General features: G+C 38.1%; 1 protein-coding gene across 3 annotated transcripts in view; it reads left to right on the forward strand.

Moving 5' to 3' along the window:
• The first annotated feature begins 10,557 nt into the window (after window positions 1–10,557).
• Pkib (cAMP-dependent protein kinase inhibitor beta) overlaps window positions 10,558–20,866 on the forward strand; it is a 96,771-nt gene continuing 86,462 nt past the window's right edge. For all 3 annotated transcript variants that reach the window (XM_042671157.1, XM_042671098.1, XM_042671235.1), the window contains exon 1: window positions 10,558–10,704. The gene's annotated coding sequence lies outside the window, so the exon portion shown is untranslated. The remainder of the gene's footprint in view (window positions 10,705–20,866) is intronic.

The following is a 20,866-nucleotide window of genomic DNA, read 5'->3' on the forward strand; positions in this document are numbered from 1 at the left end:
TTGATAAATCATAGGGGATTAAGAGAGGTTTTATATATATTAACCTAATTTGATTAGCACAGATTATATATCATTAATATTTTTTCTGTGAGGCAAACAGTCATTTAAAAGTTGATAGTAAACAGTACAATAAAAAAACCTCTTGCTTCCGTTTCGATAAGCATCATTTTATACAATCATATGCACATAGCTATTGAACCCTTGAGATCCTCTCCTAAGACTATTCTCCTTTGGTCTCATTTTGTGAATGTTTAGACAGTGGTTTAATTAATCATGTCTAAGAGTAATAATTTTTTCTTGTTTTCAGGTTCTTGTCTTTTTTCTTCGGTGCTGTTTTATATTTCTGTACCCTTTGTCTTGTATATAAGTTTTTCTGATTTGGGGAGTGGAAGGGAAATCACAGAACAGTGGGATAAAGGGTGAACCAATTCAGCAGTGAAACCCACTAGACACAATGTTGGAAATGAATCACACAACTTGGGAGGGAGGGAAGTTGGAAGGGATTGACACTGTTCAAAAGGAAATATACTCATAATCTGACTTATACAACTATAACCCTGTGTACATCACCTTCACAGTACAATTTAAATAATTTAAAAAGTAAATAAAAAGAAGCTTTGTTTGAAAAAAAGTTTGTAGTAATCCTGAAAGAAGATTTGAGTGAAAATATGCAGACTAATCAGAGAAAAGTATAGTAAGAAAGGGAGGAAAGTAAATGTATTATGTGACGCTTGCAAGGCTTCAGGGTGGTCTTCCTATCTTATTTCCCCAAATGAAAAAGAATTTTTTCTTATCTCATGGGAAGATCAAATGAGTCAGTTAAATTAAAATTCACTTCTATAAAAAAGAGGTTGAATATGATAATGCTAAAGTGAAGTATTGGTTAGAAATGATAATTAATGCTAGATTAACTCAATTTTGACTATGATTGCATAAATGAGCTTATTAGTTATATAGCAGACATGCAAGCTAGAGGTCTATGATATACTGATTAACAATCAGCCTTTTGGTACATTCCAAGAAAGATGAAAAAATTAAATTAAAAAGATTAAATAAAAAATTAAGTTAAAAATCAATCCATTTTTAAATTAAAAGTTAATTTCTATCTAGTGTAGTGGCTCATATCTAAATCCCAGTAGCTTGGGAGGCAGGTACCAGCAGATGGAGATTCTAGACCAGCTCAAGCAGTTAGTGACCCCTACCCATCTACTTCTGTTACCAAATAAGCCAGGCAACTCTATAGATTTAGCTTTCACTACTTGTGTGAGATAGAAGGTATTAAGATAATCAATGACCCACTCCCCTTTCGTTCTATAAAAGGCAAGTGAGGTTGATCTTGATTCCATCTAGGTGGGAGGTATAGGTAGGATAGCTGCCTTCTAGGCCTCTTACCCAGTCTTTGTCTGAATAAATAACTAAAGCAAAAAAAAAAAAAAATACAACACTGGGGAATGGCTCAAGTTGTTAGACTGCCTGTCAAGAAACACGAAGCTCTGAGTATAAACACCAACCCTAATAACATCACCAAAAAAAGAAAGAAAGAAAATCAATCTCTTCTTGTGGACTTTATGTCAGAGAGACTTTTAACAATGAGCAGGAAATAAAAGACTAAATTTCATTCACTACATTACTTTTCTATATGCAAAGAAGTGCTCTCAGTTTACTAAGAAAGTCTTTTCAAAAGAGAGATTGGCCCAGTGCTAGGGGCTCATGTCTGTAATTTTAGCCACTCAGGAGGCTGAGATCTAAGGATCACAGTTGGAAGTCAGCTTAGAGCAGGAAAATCCATGAGACTCATTTCTGTAATGAACCATCAGAAAACCAGAAGTGGAGCTGTGTCTCAAAGTGATAGAGTACTAGCTTTGAGCAAAAGAGCACAGGGACTGAGTTCAAGCCCCATGACTGACAAAAAAAAATGACAGTACTAAATTGAGTTGTATTATTGTCCTCCAAATTTAAACCTTTCATTTACAGCATATTGTTATAAGCAGAAGAGCATTTATCCTATATAGGCAGGCAAGTAACTCCATAGAACAGCAGATGGCCCACTGAACAATTGAAAGCTGTCAACCTCACTTGATCTTCACAGAACTCAACTATTTAGACTACTTTTACTTGCTACATTCTTAAGAGTTACTTAGTTGTTGGGTTAAAGCTAAAGGGGAGTGGACCATTGATTCATTATTTTAATTCCTTCTCTCTCATACAGGTAGTAAAAGCTAAATCTATACAGCTGAAATTAAGATTCACTTGTAAACATTGCAAGTCAATGAAAGGGTAATTTCTGAATTTCTTAGCTTTTAGGCCAGTATTTTTCCCATGTAACTATCTTGCTTCTCCTAAGCACGTTCTTCCAAATGTATTAAAATTTTGCAAATGTGTATATATTTTTAAATTTCACAAATGATCATCCCTAGTTTTTTGGAGAGTAGTTTTTAGTACTCCCTCATTGTATGAATCATGCTAAGCCCCTTGTAAAATGTGTCTGAACTTTGTCTTTTGTCCCTCTTTGGTCATTGTTTAAAGAGGACACACACAAACACTGACTTGAATGTGAGATATGAGAATTTGAAATGCTTCAATATAAGGAAATACTACTAGCAGAAGGTGTGCTCCCTTCTTGATAGAGATCATGTTTCTCCATGTTTATGTTCCTAGTAGCTAACAGAATGCTTGCTACATAATAAATACCACGTGACCTGAACTAACTTGACCAAATTGAAAAGGGTTTTGTAAAAATCATGCTTTGAAATCATCTACTGAATGAGTACTTAAATTTCCTCCCTTGTGTGGGCAGAAAGTAAATTGAAAGTAAACTATGATCTGTTGAACCAAGGGACCATGATCTGTTGAACTGAGGAGCATGACAAACCAGTGTTTGTCATGCTATGTACTGTAATAATTAAATGCAACATTGTCATATGTTTTCTCATTTTACATCACTGCATTTTATATGTTCTATTTCTGGCTGCTCTTTCAGCTGATGGATGATTCTATGTTATGAATGACTAATCATTGTATTTTGATTCACATAGTCCTTTTGTCTTTGAAGCAAAAGGTAGCACTATAACTCCAAGAGTATGAAATAGGTGAAGAGAAACCTGGGGTTAGTGATAAAGGAGAAGAATATTAAAATCTTGGATGAAAACAATTACTTTTGACTTTTAGTTAGGAGTAAATTCAAAAGAAACTTCTGATCAATTTCTTCCTCAGCCCTACCAACTGGGTAACTCTTTATACTGTAAATGTATGTACTGCTACAGGTTGATACAGCAGATGAAGGCATTTGTGTTAGGGTGAACAATTGAGAAGATGAAACTTGAGGTAGCATTTGAGGATTTACAAATCTGAGGAACATGAGAAACAATCCTAAGAAAGCCAAGTGTCCAGTGTTGGGCACAGATCTTCCAAGTAATAGCTCCTTTGGGTTCACAGGAAATACGTAAGCACCAATGAAGAGGAACTTTCCTCTGCCTTTTCCTGAGTATAATGTGGGACTCAAGAAAGACTTGATTCTAGTATGACATTCACTGTTCACAGCTAAAGGCAAAATAAGGTGCTACTTTAATCAGACAGATAAAATAAAGTGATGAGCCTCTTCTTTATACATATCCTTGAAGGTGCACATTTTTGAAGCCTATTCACATTTGTTTAAATGATATTGAGTCTTATTATTTCCTTTTGGAAACATTGCTGTTCCCCTTACCCCTTCTCCTCCCTCAAGCCCTGGAGATGGAGCCTAGGTCTTCCAGCATACTAGGCAAGCACTCTAGCACCGAGTGATGACTCCAACCTTTTCTCCTTATAGATTCTTGAGTATACTTTGTCTGTGCTTGTTCACTGCATGCCTATCTAAAGAGTAGAAATACACCATGTAGACCTGGGACATTTTTAGGAAATCATCCAACTCCACCTCCTACCATTGTAGATGAGAATTCAGGTTCTGGAAAAGTTCAACTTCTAATTAGCAGCAGAGGGTCAATGTCAGTTTCTATGGACTCCCACTGAAGTGTGTTTGCCAATCAGAAAAACATAGCAGCTGCAAAATTGGTAGGCTTTCAAAAATTCTTGACTTAAGGATTGAGGAGGTTTTATTATAATGTCTCAGCTTTTAAGATCCTTATATAACCCTGTAATGTAAGACATTTCAGATTAAGCTATATTCTATAATCCCAAATAGATCTTATGTCCACAAAGTAACTCATATACATATAAAGTTTCATTACAAAGAATGTTAACTGTAGCTAATTCTTGTAAATAATAAAATCATTGAAAAGAAAGGAAATGTTTCTACATAAGGGAATGTCTAAATAAGACTTACTATTTTTGTCCATTGAAATACTGTGTATCAGTTACAAAGAGTGGCAGTATCAGCAATATTACCAGAAGTACCAAAGAAAAAATTTGGCAACACCCATAGAATTCCAAGTCATCATATGATAAACAATGAAAACAATGAAGGCATTAGAATCTCATAGTGCGTCACACACTATGCTAAATGCAATATTTCTGCATACATGTGATCTGTATATAAAAGTCTTAACAAAGAACAGGACATAAACAATTTAAATTGTGATAGGCAGTTACTTATAGGATTGTGGGATGAACAGTTGAAGAAGGTGGCTTTAATGGTGATTTAATTTTAGACTCATATTTTGTATTGGCAAAAATAGATTTTAGCTACTATTTGAATAATATAAGAAAAGGTTTTTAAAGCATATTACTTAACAAAAGGTTACTATGTCCCTATTATGACATTACATTGAGCTAGGAGCAGGGGGAGAAATTGTCATTCAAATTCAGTTTATGTCTCATAAAGCAGATGCTATAAATAAGTCCATGATGGATAACTGTTACCGGAAAAAGAAAATGAAAAATGAAAAGAAAGTCATAGAAGATAGTAAAATGTGACCACTTTTTCATCAATAGTCAATTTATTAATACATAACCCAATGTTAGTATATGGTTCTGCTTGTAAAAATTACCAAACTATATTATTCCTCATAACAATTTCATTATTGGTATGAGTAATTCTTATAAAACACACTTTAATCAATGACTAGTTAAATTACATGACACAGAACCAAATTTGATCATCTTTCTCCATTATAGAGATGTAACCCTTCTAATAATGTCTGGTTCAAAGTGATAATCTATATAAAAAGTTTTATTTTATTTATTTATTTATTTTTTGGGTCCGGTCATGGGACCTGAACTCTGGGCCTGGGCACTGTCCCTCAGCTCTTCAGCTCAAGGCTAGCGCTCTACCACTTGAGCCACAGCACCACTTCTGGCTTTTTTCTTTTTGCTTATGTGGTGCTGAGGAATCGAACCCAGGGCCTCTGGCATGCAAGGCATGCGCTCTACCACTGAGCCACCTTCCCAGCCTGTATAAAAAGTTTTAAAGAGCACAATGAACTATTTGATTATTGTTAGGTTTTTAAAAAGAGGTAGCCGAGTAAGAACAGCACCAGCACGCACGTGGTATTCAGGTAAGGGGTAGGTTTATTCAGTAGACCTGCTGGGACCAGGCAAGGTTGGCACTCCACAGTGGCTGAGAAAGGCCTGGCAATGAGAGAGAGCTGGGAAAGAGAGGAAAGAGCTAGAAAAGAGCAGAGAGAGGGGTAAGAACAGTAGCACTCACGTGGTATTCAGGTATTCAGAAGACCTGCTGGGACCAGGCAAGGTTGGCACTCCACGTGGCTGGGAAAGAGAGAGGAAAGAGCTAGAGCAGAGAGAGAGCAGAGAGAGCTAGAAAAGAAGAGCAAGAGCAAGAGCAAGAGAGCGTCTGGGCCTGGGCTAGGCCTTATGTAGGGTATGGGCGGGGAAAGGTGTGGCCACATCAAATTCAGATGTGACCTCAGCGGATGCAGATGTGACCTCTTCCAGGTGTCCCAGTTGCCTAGGTAACGCAGGTAATGGGTGGAGACTTTGCTGCGAGGAGGGTGGAGTCTGCTAGCTATCCAGGAGCGGACCTTACATTCCAGCCTTTTAATAATCATGAAATAGGGCGCGGATTCTCTCTGGCTACTTCCTGCTGATAAGGGGCGTCGACAATAGGGGTAAAAGGCTGGAATTTGGTCCCCTCCCAGAGAAGGCAGTGAGCAGCAGCTGTCCCTTGGTGGCGTGAGTCCTTAGGTGAAGTATGGATATCCTTAAGTGGGTTTCTGTACCTAGTAATGAAAGGCTAACTTGTACAATCTGTTTTGTTTCCCATTTTAAATTTAATTTCCTGTATTTTCTTACATTTCATGTGTGTGTGTGTGTGTGTGTGTGTGTGTGTGTGAGAGAGAGAGAGAGAGAGAGAGAGAGAGAGAGACGGGGTCATGCTACTTGGGCTGCCCTTGAATTTCTGGCCCCAGGTGATCATCTTCTAAGTCATTGGGACTACAGTTAGGTCTACTATGTTTAGCTTAAGAACCAAATTTAATAATCAATCTTAATAAATGTATTTATTTCATTCCCTTATGCGTACAAATAATTCAACAAGGAATTTCCCTTGGAAGCTTTTATATGGAGAGTAAATAATGAATTCTACAATTTCCTTTTGTAGATAACTTCCTGTTTAATGCAACTGTAGCCGGTTTGGTCAGCATTACTTCTTGATCAAATGTTCTGTTTTGATGGATTTTATTTTATTTTTTTCTTGATGGATTTTAAATAATTGTATCCAACCTTCCATAACAATAGTAATATCTGACTGAAGGTTGAGTTTAACATTAGGTGCTTGAATATATTCTGGAAAATTATAACTACTGAAAAGAATCATGTCAGAGTTGCTTTTTTCTTGGCTCTACTGGGTTTGAACTCAAATCCTTGCCCTTCTAGACAAACACTCTGCCACTTGAGCCATATCACAGCCCACATTTTTAATATTATTTATGACAGTGCTTGATAATTCAGAGTCAATTATCTGGGACTCATTTTCAGGAAAGATTCTTCCTTTTCTGAATGGCTTTGTATTCTATCTTTCCTACCCAAAATGTTGACTATAAATTGCGTTGCTTATCACAGAAATCAGATTAACCTAAACAGTAGGATTATTGTTTATTGATGAAAGGATTACCCTTCTTAATGTCGGGAAGGAAGTTTCTCCACAGTAAAACATCAAAAAATATTAACCACTGTAAGGATGAATGTTTAACCATGCTTTTAAAACTTTAATATTACTTTACACAAATCTCTTGGAGATCTTGTTAAGTACAGACTGTGACTCACTAGTTTTTAGACGGGGGCCTGACGGTATCACGTGCCAATTTTATGGATTTGGAGAACTCATATAACAAAAGCATTCAGAACTCTGATATTTGAAGTAGGTGTGGTTAATATTTGATATCTATGAGTGTTTGGAGATCCCTTTTTTTCTGATATTTCCCATAGTTAAGGTATTGAGGTTAAATAAGATGGTTAAATTAGAAGGTTGTTAAATTGTTTTTATGCATAAGGGGAGTGAAATAAATACATACAACACTTTGGCTTCATTTCTTGAGGTCGAATATTAAATTTAGTTCTTAAGCCAAACATGGCAGCCCTACCTGTAGTCCCAATGATTTACAAAAGGGAGATCATCTGGGATCAAAAATCCAAGGGCAGCCTGAGTAACATAGGAGGACCCTATCTCAGTACTAAAGATGTGTAGTACTAAGCTAATGTGTATCTGTGGACATCCAGATAGGGGGATGGGCGAGAGTGGGAAAAGACTTGGCTTCGGTAGGTTTATATGATTCTATGTTTCTTCAAAGCAGAAATTTACACAAGCTGTTTATAAATAAATAATGTAGAAAAGTTTTTCAGAAAATAATCATACTTATCAATAACTTAGGTAAGTTAAGTTAATGTGAAGTCATGAAGTGAAAGCTGAAGTTTATCAACACTGAAATGAGAAATATTTTTATTCATTCCTCTCTTTGAGAGGAATGTAGTCCTAGTTAATACTGCCTTGGTTGAAATCTAATGTAAATCTTTGCTTAATTTTTATAGGAATGTCAATACTATTGTGACTTTATATGAAAGTTTAGACATAAAGTGTTAAAGCCCCAGAAGTTGTCAGAAATAAAACAGAACAGAACCGGTTATCTCAGAATAATACCATCCACAAAAATCCTCCAAATAAATATGTACTCTGAAGCATTTATCAAATGTGCATTATGTGCAGTGAATATACTATTTTGTGGAAAAATATTTCTAGGAAAACAAAAACTTAAAAAACCTGCTACACTTAGCTTGGCATGAGTAGTTCACACCTATAATCCTAGTTACTCAGGAGGTTCAGATCTGAGGACTGTGGTTCAGAATCAGCATGGGCTGATAAATCTGCAAGTCTCGGATCTCTAATTTACCAACAAACACGGTGGAAACAGAGGCCTAGCTCCAAAGGTAGAACACCAGCTGTGAGAGAAATAGCTGAATGACAATTCAAGGCCCTGAGTTGAAGCCACAGGACTCCCACAACCAACTAACATACTAAAAAGGATACTGTATAAGAAGCAAATAAACAACAAAACCAAACCAAACCACATGGACTTTTCCTATAGTTGACCTCTTCCCTAAGACATCTACCAAAACAAATAATTGGGTCAGTGTTTTTCAGAGATTTATTGAACACGATGCAGTGCAGGGAAGCAAACTCTGAGGAAGAGGAAAGAAATGCGGTGAGCACCATTACCAGTGTCTCCCATGGGTGTTTCAATAGTTTCCGGGTCCCAGTGCAATCAAAGGGACCCAGGCCTATCCCTGTAATCTCACAGAATTGAAGAGATGGAGTTGGTCATTTGAGCAGACAGAGCAGATAAATGTGTGGACCCAAAACTGGCTTGGCTTTATCCTGCTTAACTTTATTCAAACGATCTAGCCATACTGAGTCTCAGTTTATTACCTGCAAATAGAGATAATTATGACCACACTGTGTAGTTATGGATATTGAATTAAAAGTCTGATTTGAGTATCATTTATAGATACTTTAAATTGAGCCTTGACTTGTATTTTATTTGCATGCTTCATATAGATTTGCATGAGAGGAAATCTGATATTAGTAGAGAACTAGCATATATCTCAGGCAGGCCCTGAGGTCCAGGAGACCACAGGCAGTATAAAAAGGAGCAGATTAGTATCAAGAAAACTGAACAGTAACCACAACTTTCAGGAAATCAGAGGAGATACCAGAACTTTAAGGGGAAACTAACTTCTCTAAAAGCAGAGAAGAAACTGCATGGTAGAGCATGTCTATAATTTTAACTACTTGAAACACCAAAAGCTCAAGGTAAATGAGGCCCTGTTTCAAAAACAAAAGGGCTGGTGGAATATCTCAAGTGGTATAGTGCTTGCTAAGGTGCTCTGGGTTCAATCTTAAGAATAAAATAAAAATAGACGCGGCAGAGAAGTACTCTTTCACTCATTTTCATTTTCTTGTAGCATTGACATCCTTTGCCTATGGCTTTTTCTCTTCTTGATTGTTTTCTTTTGTTTGGAGATACTGGGGTTTAAAACCAGTGCTAGAAGATCTTTTGAGCCCACACCCCTAGCCATTGTGTGCTCTTAGTTATTTTCCAGGCAGGGTCTTGAGTCTTTGCCTTGGTGGACTTTGAGACCCTCTTAGCTACCACATCTTACTAAGTGGGATCCTAGTAGACCTTAACCCGTATTTCAAGCTTGGTATTTGAGATGGAATCTCACTAACTTTTAACCCTGATTGTTCTAATCCACAATATTCCCTTGCTCAGCCTCTGGAGTAGCTGTCATTAGAGATGTGAACCACCAGATCCTCTGGCTTTTAAGGAGGTATAGTTAGGAGGATGGTTGTGTGTGCACCGGCTGGAAAACTGTAAGAGCCTGTCGGGGAAAATAACCTAAAGCAAAAGGGTTGGTAGTGTAGCTCAAGCAACAGTATTTGCTGTGTCCCTTGGTTCAAACCCTAGTACCACCCATGACTTTAATAATGACTTTATTTTCTTTCGTATCAGAGACTGAAACTCGATACACGCTGATTTTTGCTTTTGTTTGCCTAAAAACTAGTCTGCTTTGCATACGTGGTCCCAGTCTGTCAAAATAATCTGTGGAAAACACACACACACACACACACACACACACTGATTACAGGAGCAGATAAGATAATTATGTGCAGTCCTAAATTCTCCAAACACGATTAGATAGTAAGGACCACCTTAGGACCGACACTTGGGGACACAAATCCTTGGAGTGTCCACAAACCCAGGAGATCCAAACCAGCACTCCTCGTCAGAGGTCAGGAGATTCCCATGGTCACACCCAGAAAATTCCTTAACTTACCCCCGCCCCCTCCCCAGTTACCTCTGGGGAACCTGGGGTGTCAGAGGCGGGGGACACAGGTGGACGATCGCGCATGATTAGCCTGTCCACGCGCACGCGGGACAAGTGCACAAACGCGCGCTCTGGTCTCCTGCGGGGGTGTGGGGTGGGTGGGGGCGGTGTGAGCTCCTCGGTGACGAGTTTGCAGGGAGGGCGCGCTGCGCTCCGGGGGCGGGGCCGGGCCGCCCCCCCTCCCGCCCCCCGCGTCGCTGCCTCTGCCTGGCGGAGCCTCAGCCCCGGAGCTCAGACGCGCCCCGCATCCCCGCGCACCGCACAGGCGAGCGGGAGCCTGGAGCCCCAGCTCCCGGCCGGGCGCGGCGAGGCTGTGCGCGCAGCGACTTGGCCGGCCCCGGCCCCGCCGGCATCTGTGAGCGCCCGCGGGTAAGCCAGCCCCTCGTGGGCTGGGGTGGGGGGAGACGGGGGCGACCGAGCCATCGAAAACGAGGTTACGTGCAACTTTCCCCTTTTCCGCCCGACCGGCACAAAAGCAGATGTCCGCTTTTGCTCGGTTGACCAGAGCCTGGTCAGAGCGCGAGCCCGGGCACTTCGGGGGTGGGAGGGGCGCGCTCCGGTCGACAGACCTAACTGCGGAGCTCGGCCACTTGGCACGGAAGGCGGCCCCCGGTGACCTCCGGTTACAAGCTGCCCTTCGCGCCCGCAGGGCCACGTCGTTTTCCTTTCCCAAGCCCCGGGCAACAGCCGGCGGCCACCGGGACGGCAGAGATCCGAGTTCTAACCGGCTCTGCCAGCATCTCGCCCTGTGGCTTCGGCCAACTCACCTTTCCCTACCGGTTTCCCTCCATTCTTTGATAAATAGGTGGGTGAGTCAACCAATGGCCTCAGGGGTCCCCTACCGCGATTAGACGTTTCCCTGGCCCTAAGACCCTGGCAGCAAAACTGGGAGGCCAAGGGGAAGGTGGCAGCTGAGAGACTCAAGCAGAGGGCCCGGGTCCTAGCTGCTGCGACTACTGTTGCTTCCAGCCCTCTTGTGGAAGGTCCTGAGATGCCTTCCTGGTGGAAAGGACAGAGATCGCTGCCCTGGCCCACTTCCCAGACCCCCATGGCCCTTCCTCGGTAAGGCTGAGATGGCAGGGTTTATCCCATCGCCTAATTTCCTCCAGGAGAAAGCAGCTCATCTGAACTTGGACGGAGAAAGAGTCAGGCATCTGAAATGGATAGGTACATGGGAAACACTCAAACAAACCCCGGAGTAAACTAAGACCTGGCAGGTGGTTATGATTAGCCGGTGTCTGCAGGTGTAGAAGCTGGAGACCGAGAGGCTGATGAACACGCACACAGATGTTCACCCTGAAACAAACAAAAGCTGGAAACAAACAAAAGTGGCAGGGTATTGGGTTCAACTTACTCTTGAGTGTTGGGTTTCTCTTTATGTACTTTTGAGATTAAAAAATCCGTCTGCCCACTCTACCTTCCTTACTGACAGTACACACCTAGGAACTTGAATATAAAAAGCTCAGAGTTTGCATTATTAAAATGGGAACTGAGTGGCTATCAGCATCGCAGGAGGCCCTGGGATGGATGCCATATGTTCTTGGACAGAATTTTAAAATCGTTGTTTCCTACTAGTGTGTCAGACACTTCCAATGCCCTCCTACTGACACTTATGTCAAGACGGTCCATTTTCTAAAAATGTACTGAAAGTTCAAATCATTCAAGTGTGAAGAGAAGTATAATTTCGAATAAAATGAAGAAAGTTTTTTCATAGTTGCCTGGTCTTATCTATACAAATTTTTTCCACCATGTTATGAGAGGCTAATGCAGAATATTTTAAAAAATGGGTCAAATTTCATTTTTATTTAAAGACCTTTTGCTTTTCTTTAAGTCATTGTCAGCATATGTTTAGATCACTGGTGTATCAGTTTAATTTTCCTAGTAATTTTTATTACTACTTAAAGGCAAATGAATTTTTAGAAACTTATGAGTGAGTTATAGAATTTTTACAAGCATGTTAAACTACTACTAAATCTAGTTTTAATGTTTGTTATTTTTTTTAAATCACTTTGTTCTTTCTCTCATGTCTCTGTTCCCACTCCAGCTTCAGAAAACCACTGATCTATGTTTACATCTCTATAGATTGTCTTTTCTAGATGATTCAAATAAATGGACTAGCATATGTTCTGTTTATGGATTTGTTCACTTAGTGTAATGTTTTTGTAGTTCGTTGTAATATCAATATTTTATTCCTTTCAATTGCTAAATAATTTCCTAATCTATGGACTTACCTTATTTTTCCCATGCACCAGTTTGTGGAGATTTGAATTTTTCCCAAGTGTGGCTCTTTTGAATCATGCTGCCAAGAACTTTTGCATGAGTGTCTGAGAGTTCATGTTTTCATTTCTTTTAGGTCACTACTTAGCCATGGAATTTCTTGATCATATGATGAATTTATAACTTCTAAAAAATGCAAAGTGACTTTTTAGATATAAGTCACATGTTTAGGAAAATGTAGAAATGCTAGGGGAATAAATGGTTCCCAGTGTATCATCTATGATTGGTTGCAAATGTATGTAGAGCAAGGATTGGGGAAGAAAACATGTTCCTTCCTTTCAAATTATGCATTCAAGTAAAGCAAACAACTTTAAAAGAAAGTCATATAAATTTCAGTAATATTTCTTGCTAATGGTTTTTTAATGCTAAATGAGAACGAATCAGGCTTAATCAAGACTATGTTTCCATGAAAATTAGATGGTGAGCAATTTGAGAGTTATATTTTAAGTTGTTGATGAGACACAGTTTTAATGGCTTAACAGTGGTTTTCCATTCCTTCAGTGCAAAAGTTGGAGTTAGGAATAATACATTCTTTTCTGAATAGCAAAACAAACAATAAATCCCATGATAAAATATTTTCTTTAACCACGGCCCTGTATAAAGGGTATTTAATCATATCCTATTAATAGATTTGTAGACTTAAGGGTCAAAGTTCAGTTTTGACTTTATACAAAAAAAAAATCATATATTAGGGATATATCCAGGGTTGCAGCTTTCTTATTTTAAAACTTCTCCATTAGTATTTGCTCTTCTAGATCCCGTTCGTCTCAAATATTTTCATATGCTTTGTGTAGGCGTCAGTTATCATTATCAGTTAACAACATTGCCTAAAAATTTTGGTCAAGCTCCCAATTATGCCTGTAAAACCAAATTTAATTATTCTTTTCATTTTTAAATAGTTGTTGAAAAACAAATGTGTTACTTTTTACTCAAGTAAAATATACTTCACACCAGCTTTCAGTGGCAGATAGCAGTTTGATGCTATGTATAGCAGATAGGATACATGCTATAAATTTTACAAAGCAGAGTAGATGCATATTCTTCAGTAACTCCTAATATTAAAAACATAACTGTGTCTAAGAGTTGAGTCCTTTCTTGGGGAAGAGAGTTCAGAGATATAGAGCTAAGAATGAAGCAATTTGGACTTGCACATGTTCCTAAGCAGGATGAAGCATTATTAATCACCTAGAATCCTCAAGGAATTAGAAATGGACTTTCTCAGACAGAGAAGAGGGCCAAGGAGATGTAGATACTTTGAGGTAACATGGAGCCACAGCAACTTGAAAAGTTGTTTTCTGAGGGGAGGAAGGAAGCAGAAAAGCATGTATACAGTATAAATGCAGCTCGATGCCTTTCTGGACTCTTCCTTCTCCTATTCTCTCCTTCCTTATAAGCCCTAAGATGTGCCATGCAGATCAAAGAGAAACCCTGTCTCCACAGAATCAGCATGCTTACAACATGCTTAAGTAAAAGTTTTCATTTGGTGAATGAACACAAGGGAGAAATTGAGGTTCAGTGTAGTAATTCTGAAATAAAACCATAGAAATCTAGAGAGTTAGTCTGCTCACATGTCATATTTTATATTTTAAAAATCACATCTAGACTAATTTCTATAAGCGGAGGTAATATGTCTCAAGAAGAAAATGTCATTCCCAAATCAGTACGTGTGTGTGTGTGTGTGTGTGTGTGAGTGTGTGTGTGTAAAAGATGGCTTATAACTCAGCCAATTACATTGGTTTATTATGTTAGTTTATTTTTCAAAATGAAAATAAGTACTTTTATTATAGACCTCTGGAGCCAGTTATAATATTAAATCTCAGCAAAATACTGAAATAAGGCCTTTTTGTTTGCCTTTCCCAAAGAGGCCTTGAAACCTAATAGAAAGCCAGATTATAGGTATGATAGGTTTTTTTTCACACTTTGAAGGTTTGTAAAGAGTCTATCAAATCAAAATAAGAAGTTGCACCCGACGCTGCTTCCACAGAAATCACTCCACCTTTCAGTTCCTCTAGCCCTGAAAAATGATGTGCATCAGAAAACCACACATTACAGTACAAAAGCAGAACCTACTATATTAGTGAAAAGTTAGACAAAACAAAAAACATAGGTAGATATGTCTTTCAAATACACATGCTCTTGTGGGGGTTAAGATTTGAAGGACATTTAATGGACTGCTGCCCAAGACCAGTGCTTTTGGGTTCTCATATAGATTCTAGAAATATTAGGACCTGAAAATAACTGGGCATGATGACAGCTGGCATGTGACACTAGGAAGAGTAGAGAGTGTGTTATATTTCTCAGATTGTTGTTTTGAAATTGTGAGTTGGTGTTATTTATGAACATGACAATTTGAGAATGGGAGCAGAGTATACTGATGAGTATACTGGATTATCTCTTCCCCAAATTTTGTCTCTTCCTAGAATATAAAAATGAGAACTTCTTTGAAAATAAGAGATTCCTCCAGTATAACCAATCCTAACTAGTCCTAACTGATTACATTTGGTGGATATCACCAGAGGCTGAGAATGAGGCATGAAACAGATCCTCTACTGAGGTTAAAAGAAGGATCCAACCATGCCAACTTCTTAATTTTGGACTGCTGGCTTCCTGAATGGACTGGAAAACAATAGGGAATTCCCTGTTATATTAAGCCACGTCGTTTTTCATAATTCATTTTAGCAGGCATAGGACACTATTATAGTGGTTATTAAGAAAGATAATAAGTAAAAGAAAAGTCAGAGCATGATAACCAAGAAGCAGTTGTATGAGGAGCTTAGTGGAAGTTGATTTAGTTATTAGCATGTAAGAGGTAAGGATGAGACTCCTATGATAAAAATGTAGCATGAGAAGAGAGTTTGTAGAAACTAGAAACCTAGGAAATGAGTTCCCATGAGAAGCTGGAAAGAACATTGTCATAGAAACAAATGCAAGGGAGAGTAGCTATTTTATTTCTTTCCGTAGAAATACGTTTATGATAAAGAAAAAGGGAAACTGCTATTCACTGTGCCATATGTCAGGCCTCAAACTAGATGCTCTCATGTATTTCATTTACTCTTCAACCTATGGAGTTGATTTATGTCTCTGTTTTCCAAATAAGTAGAGGAGGAGAATATCTATTCATAATCATTTCATTGAAAGTAGCAGAGCTGATAGGAGAAGCGAGGTTGGAAGGCTTTCGATCATTGAACCCAAGAAAATAGGCAGATCCTTTACTCACACTAGACATGATGAAAAGTCAGTGCTGTGTGTGGTGTGCACTGAGTGCTCTTTCTCAATGTCAATTTGTAAAGATCATTGAAAAAGGTAACATGGTAACTTGGGTGCCACATGAACTGTTACTGCTGTTCTCACAGTCCTACACTATTGAAGAAAACCAGTCATTTTAGGGGTTGCATTCATATGTACCATATGGATTCCACAATGTGGAGATAAGAACAGTCTATAATAGTTGAAGAGTGGCAGCAGTTTTTATTCATTTGCCTTTGGGAGGGATTGGAGAAAGTTTTAAATGAAGTGAGGAACACATTTCCCCAGATTAGAATTGGCACATCTCCCTCAGATGTTTAAGGAATTTGCCAAGGTCCATATTATATATAGTTTCTAAATTCCCATCAACTTTGAAACATATGATTCAGATCTTTGTTTTTATGATTTGTCTAATCATTCTTTTCTCTTTTTCATTTAAAACCATCATACTGTTTGCTGCCTCTCTCCTGAACCAATCTCTACTTTTTATTCATCTTTAAATATGGGCAGGGAAACTATAACCTCTCTGCACAACACTTTAATAATAACAAAATTGTATTAAAAATTCATCATATCATGTCCTCTGGAACAACTGTACAGTCACAATAAACTCTCTTGTCATCTCCCCTTTTCCTTACTCCTGGAATTTGACTTTCTCTTGAGTGTTCTATTTCCCCTGAACCAAATGGAATATTAAATATTGCTTAGGGAAAAGGACACACATTATTCCTCTGTCTTCTTGTTCTGATTCTGTCCCTTTGAGCTATCTGATTATAGCATCTTCCATCATTACACATACCTGTCACCTGCCCCTACCTGGAGAAATCACTTCACCTCTGACAATCTTATTCCTCACTCCGTCCTCAATCTGGGCAATTGATATATATATATCAATGATCCCAGCTTCTCAACACTTGGACTTCCATAACTCCAGTAATATTGACCTTATCCTATAATTTCTGTAGTCATCCCTTGAGTTAGTTAACCTATTCAATATTCTTCATTTTCTGAACTCTCAAAATTTGCAACTCTGTACATAGTAACATAGTTTTATTACAGTTTTTATTTTTGTTATACAACAGTCTAAAGATTTATCCTTACCCTTGTGTTTGGCTTTATTTGAGTAACTACTTCTTTAACCTTTCTGTTTTTAACTCTGTTTGCTGCTTGGAGGAAGCTGTCTCCCAGTGGTTTCTATCAGCACAAGTCAAAGGAGAACTTAAGAGTTCTGTGTGCGTCTGGCTAGTCCCTCGCCATATTCTCTTCTACCAACCCAACCAACCTCAAAACATCCCCACCACTTGAATCTTTCATGACCCAGGAATAGTCCTTATAATACCAAATATCATGACCAAATATATTGGCTTTTCCAGGGACGAAAGCATTTCCCATGATGCTATGTGGAATAAGGAATTGACTTAAACACCAGCCACTTTTGAAATTTAAATTTACTTTTTATGTGCCATTTGTATGGGCCTTTACATTTAAGTGCTGTTGTTTTGTTTTGTTATGCTATTTTTTGTCTTCGGTAGGTTGTATCTATATCCTCTTTCTATACCCTTTCATTTTGTACATTGAGAAACTGAGATCATTGAGCATATTTAAAAAAAGAATATCCTAGCAATCCATGATAGAAAATCCACATCGAATTGACAGAAGGAGAAAGGAGGAAAAATTTAGATTTATGTCATTGATATGCCAGCTTTCAGTCAGAGCAGGTTTTTTCAGAACCTAGTTCTTTCTACTTCTTGAATCTGCTCTTCTTAACTTGGTTTCGTTCTCAACCTCTGTTCAATAACAAAATAGGTATGGAACCATTCTAGAGCTAACTTCTCAAGTACAAATTTAAAGGAAAGTGTATATCTTCAGTAGCAGTTGCTAGATGGACCAACATGTATCAGAAGCCCATGCTTGATGCAATTTCTGCGACAGGGAAATGTAATAAGCTTGTGGCAGGCAAGAGTCATCAACCACTGTGTTTACCTGCATTTGAAATTAATTTGTCAGATCTGGTCTCAATACCATTTTTTAAAATAACTGGATCTAATGGAGTGAGAATAGAGGAGGGAATGCTTCCAAAGGGAATATTTGTTTCCATCCTCCAAACTGGTGACAGATGGTTTAAATAAAGTAGAAGCATATATTGGCTCTGATTAAGGTTGTAGGACCGTCTTAGGTGGAAAAACTGTGAGCATTCTTAGAATATATGTCTTGATAAGATTTAGTGGACTGAAGACCAGTATTTTTAATATCTTGATTCTTGGCTGTATTCTTTGTCATTTAAGTTGAAAAAGAAGTATAATTTGTTAGATAAATATCATTTATCATAATTCTCCTTAAGTATTAATTGATTTTATTTTAAATTCACACCATTTAAATATTTATATATTATTTTGAAGAGAAATAAGTAATAAGGAGGGAACCTTTTTCCCATATGATTTGCAATTAACATTTGAGAAAATATATAAACATGTGTTTTGAAAACAATTTTAGGGAAAATATCCCTAAAGCCAGAAATTAAAAAAGCTTTATGTGAAACCAACTCATCTTTTAGTCATGTGACTCTGAGAATCTATTTCTTGAGATTTAGGATTTTTTTCTCAGCATATTTTCACTACTATGAAGGAAATAATTTCAGTTCTTCATCTGTCTATCTTTCTATTTATCTATAATGCATATATATATATATATATATATAAGCAGGTACATACATTATTCTAAATAGCATCTATAATTACATTTTTTTGGTCAGTTGTGGGGCTTGAACTCTGGGCCTGGGCTCTGTCCCTCAGCTCTTCAGCTCAAGTCTAGCACTTTACCACTTGAGCCACAGTGCCACTTCTGGTTTTTTAGTGGTTTATTCGAGTAAGAGTTTCATGCCCTGGTTGGCTTTCAGCTTCAATCCTCAGATCTCAGCCTCCTGAGTAGCTAGGATTATAGGCATGAGCCAGTGGCACCTGGCTTATAATTACATATTTTGATGCTATATATAATGGCTAATAATAGATATTTTAATGTAAGTTTTTACAGAATGCTGTAACTTTTCATACTTGAGATGAAAACAGAACTGAATTCCAACAAACAAATGTCTATTAAAAAATCCTCCTACATTCAGGGCTTTTCTTTTTTTGTTTCTGCTGCTGATGTTGTTTGGTGATAAAGCGCTGTAGAACAGGAATGAGTGAGACTCCATCTTTCCTGTAGTACATTTAGACTTCTGTCTGTGTGGGGGAGGTGAGAGAAGATAACGCATACAGCTGTCTTTTGAGGCAGAGTGCAGTAGGTCCTGTAGAGGAAATAGAAAGTGTAGTAAGGTTTTTGAAAAATAAAATTAGCTTTGAGGTTAATCAGAAAGACTGCATGGAGGATGTGCTAGTTGGGATGGTTCTTAGATGTCAGGAGAATTTCAGTGAGTATTCTTGAAAGGCAGAGCAGTAACAGCAGAAGTACAACTACAGGAAAGAAAAGGACAGAGCTGTGAAGAATGTAAGGACTTGGAGGAGATAAAGAGTAAAATGTTAATTCCTAAGTATTTTATTTTTGAGGCTATTGCTTCTCGGATTTCAGCCTCCCTCTCCTTGTTGTTGGCATAAAGTAAAGATACTGATTTTTGTGGGATAATTTTGTACCCTGCTACTTTTACAGAGTTTTGGATCAGCTTAAATAACTTGGGAGAGGATTCGAAGGGGTTCTTTAAATACAGGACCATGTCATCTGCAAAGAGGGAGAGTTTTACTCTTTCCCTCTTTGGATCCCCTTTATGTTCATCTCTTGCCTTATTGCTCTGGCTACAAATTCCAACACTATATTGATGAGGAGTTGAGAGAGCAGACATCATTGTCTTGTTACTGGTTTTAGAGGAAATAGTTTTAACTTTCTACTATTAAGTATAACGCTAACTGTAGGCTTGTCATATACAACCTTTATTATGTTGAGGAATATTCCATGGATTCTTAGTTTCTCCAGAGTTTTCATCATAAAGGAGTGTTGTATCTTGTCAAATGCTTTTTCCATATCTACTGAGATGATCATGTCATTCTTATCCTTGCTCCTATTGATGTGTTTAATTATATTAATTGGCTTGTATATATTGAACCAGATTTGCATTCCTAATGAATCCTGCTTGATGATAGTGTATGAGTTTTTTGATTAGTTGTTGAAGTCAGTTGGCCAGAATTTTATTGAGAAGCTTTGCAATGATGTTCATTAAAGAAATGGATCTATAATGCTCTTTCTTTGATTGGTCCTTGTTTATTTTTGGGATGAGGGTTATGCTGGCCTCATAGAAGGAGTTTGGTAGTGACTTTCACTTTCAATTTCGTTGACAAGTTTAGAGTATTGGAGTGAATTCTTATTTGAAGGCCTTATAGAATTTGGTGGTGAATCCCTCTGGTTCAACATCTCTGGCCATAAAAAGAAATGCAAATCAAAATTACATTGAGATTCCACTTCACCCCAGTTAGAATGGTCACTATCAAGAAAACAAATAACAACAGAAGCTGGCAGGGATGTGGCCAAAAGGGAATGGTATGACACTGTTGGTGGGAATGTAAACTGGGAAGCAGTATAGAGTGAACATAGAGCTCCCCTATGATCCAGCAATCCCAATCCTGGGCATTTACCCAAATCATTGCAAACAAGGCCACACTAAAGCTACCAGCACAACTATGTTCACTTCAGCATTATTTAGCATAGCTAAGATATGGAACCAACCCAAATGCCCCTTGGTGATAAATGGATCAAGAAAATATGGTATATATACATAATGGAATTCTATGCTCCCATTAGAAAGAATGACATTGCCCCATCCAGAAGGTTATGGAAAGACTTGGAAAAAAATCATATTAAGTAAGCTGGACTCAAAGAAACATAGATCCCATGGTTTCGCTCATTTGTAAAAATTAGTATATGTCTAGGATAGTCCTAGCAGAGGATCACAATAGCTCAATAGCTATGTACATAGGACCATATAAAATGATGCTATTTAAAATGAACTCCAAGATATGGA

This window comes from Dipodomys spectabilis, unplaced genomic scaffold (assembly GCF_019054845.1).
Source record: "Dipodomys spectabilis isolate Male_0828 unplaced genomic scaffold, ASM1905484v1 ptg000001l, whole genome shotgun sequence".
NCBI classification, from domain to species: Eukaryota; Metazoa; Chordata; class Mammalia; order Rodentia; family Heteromyidae; genus Dipodomys; species Dipodomys spectabilis.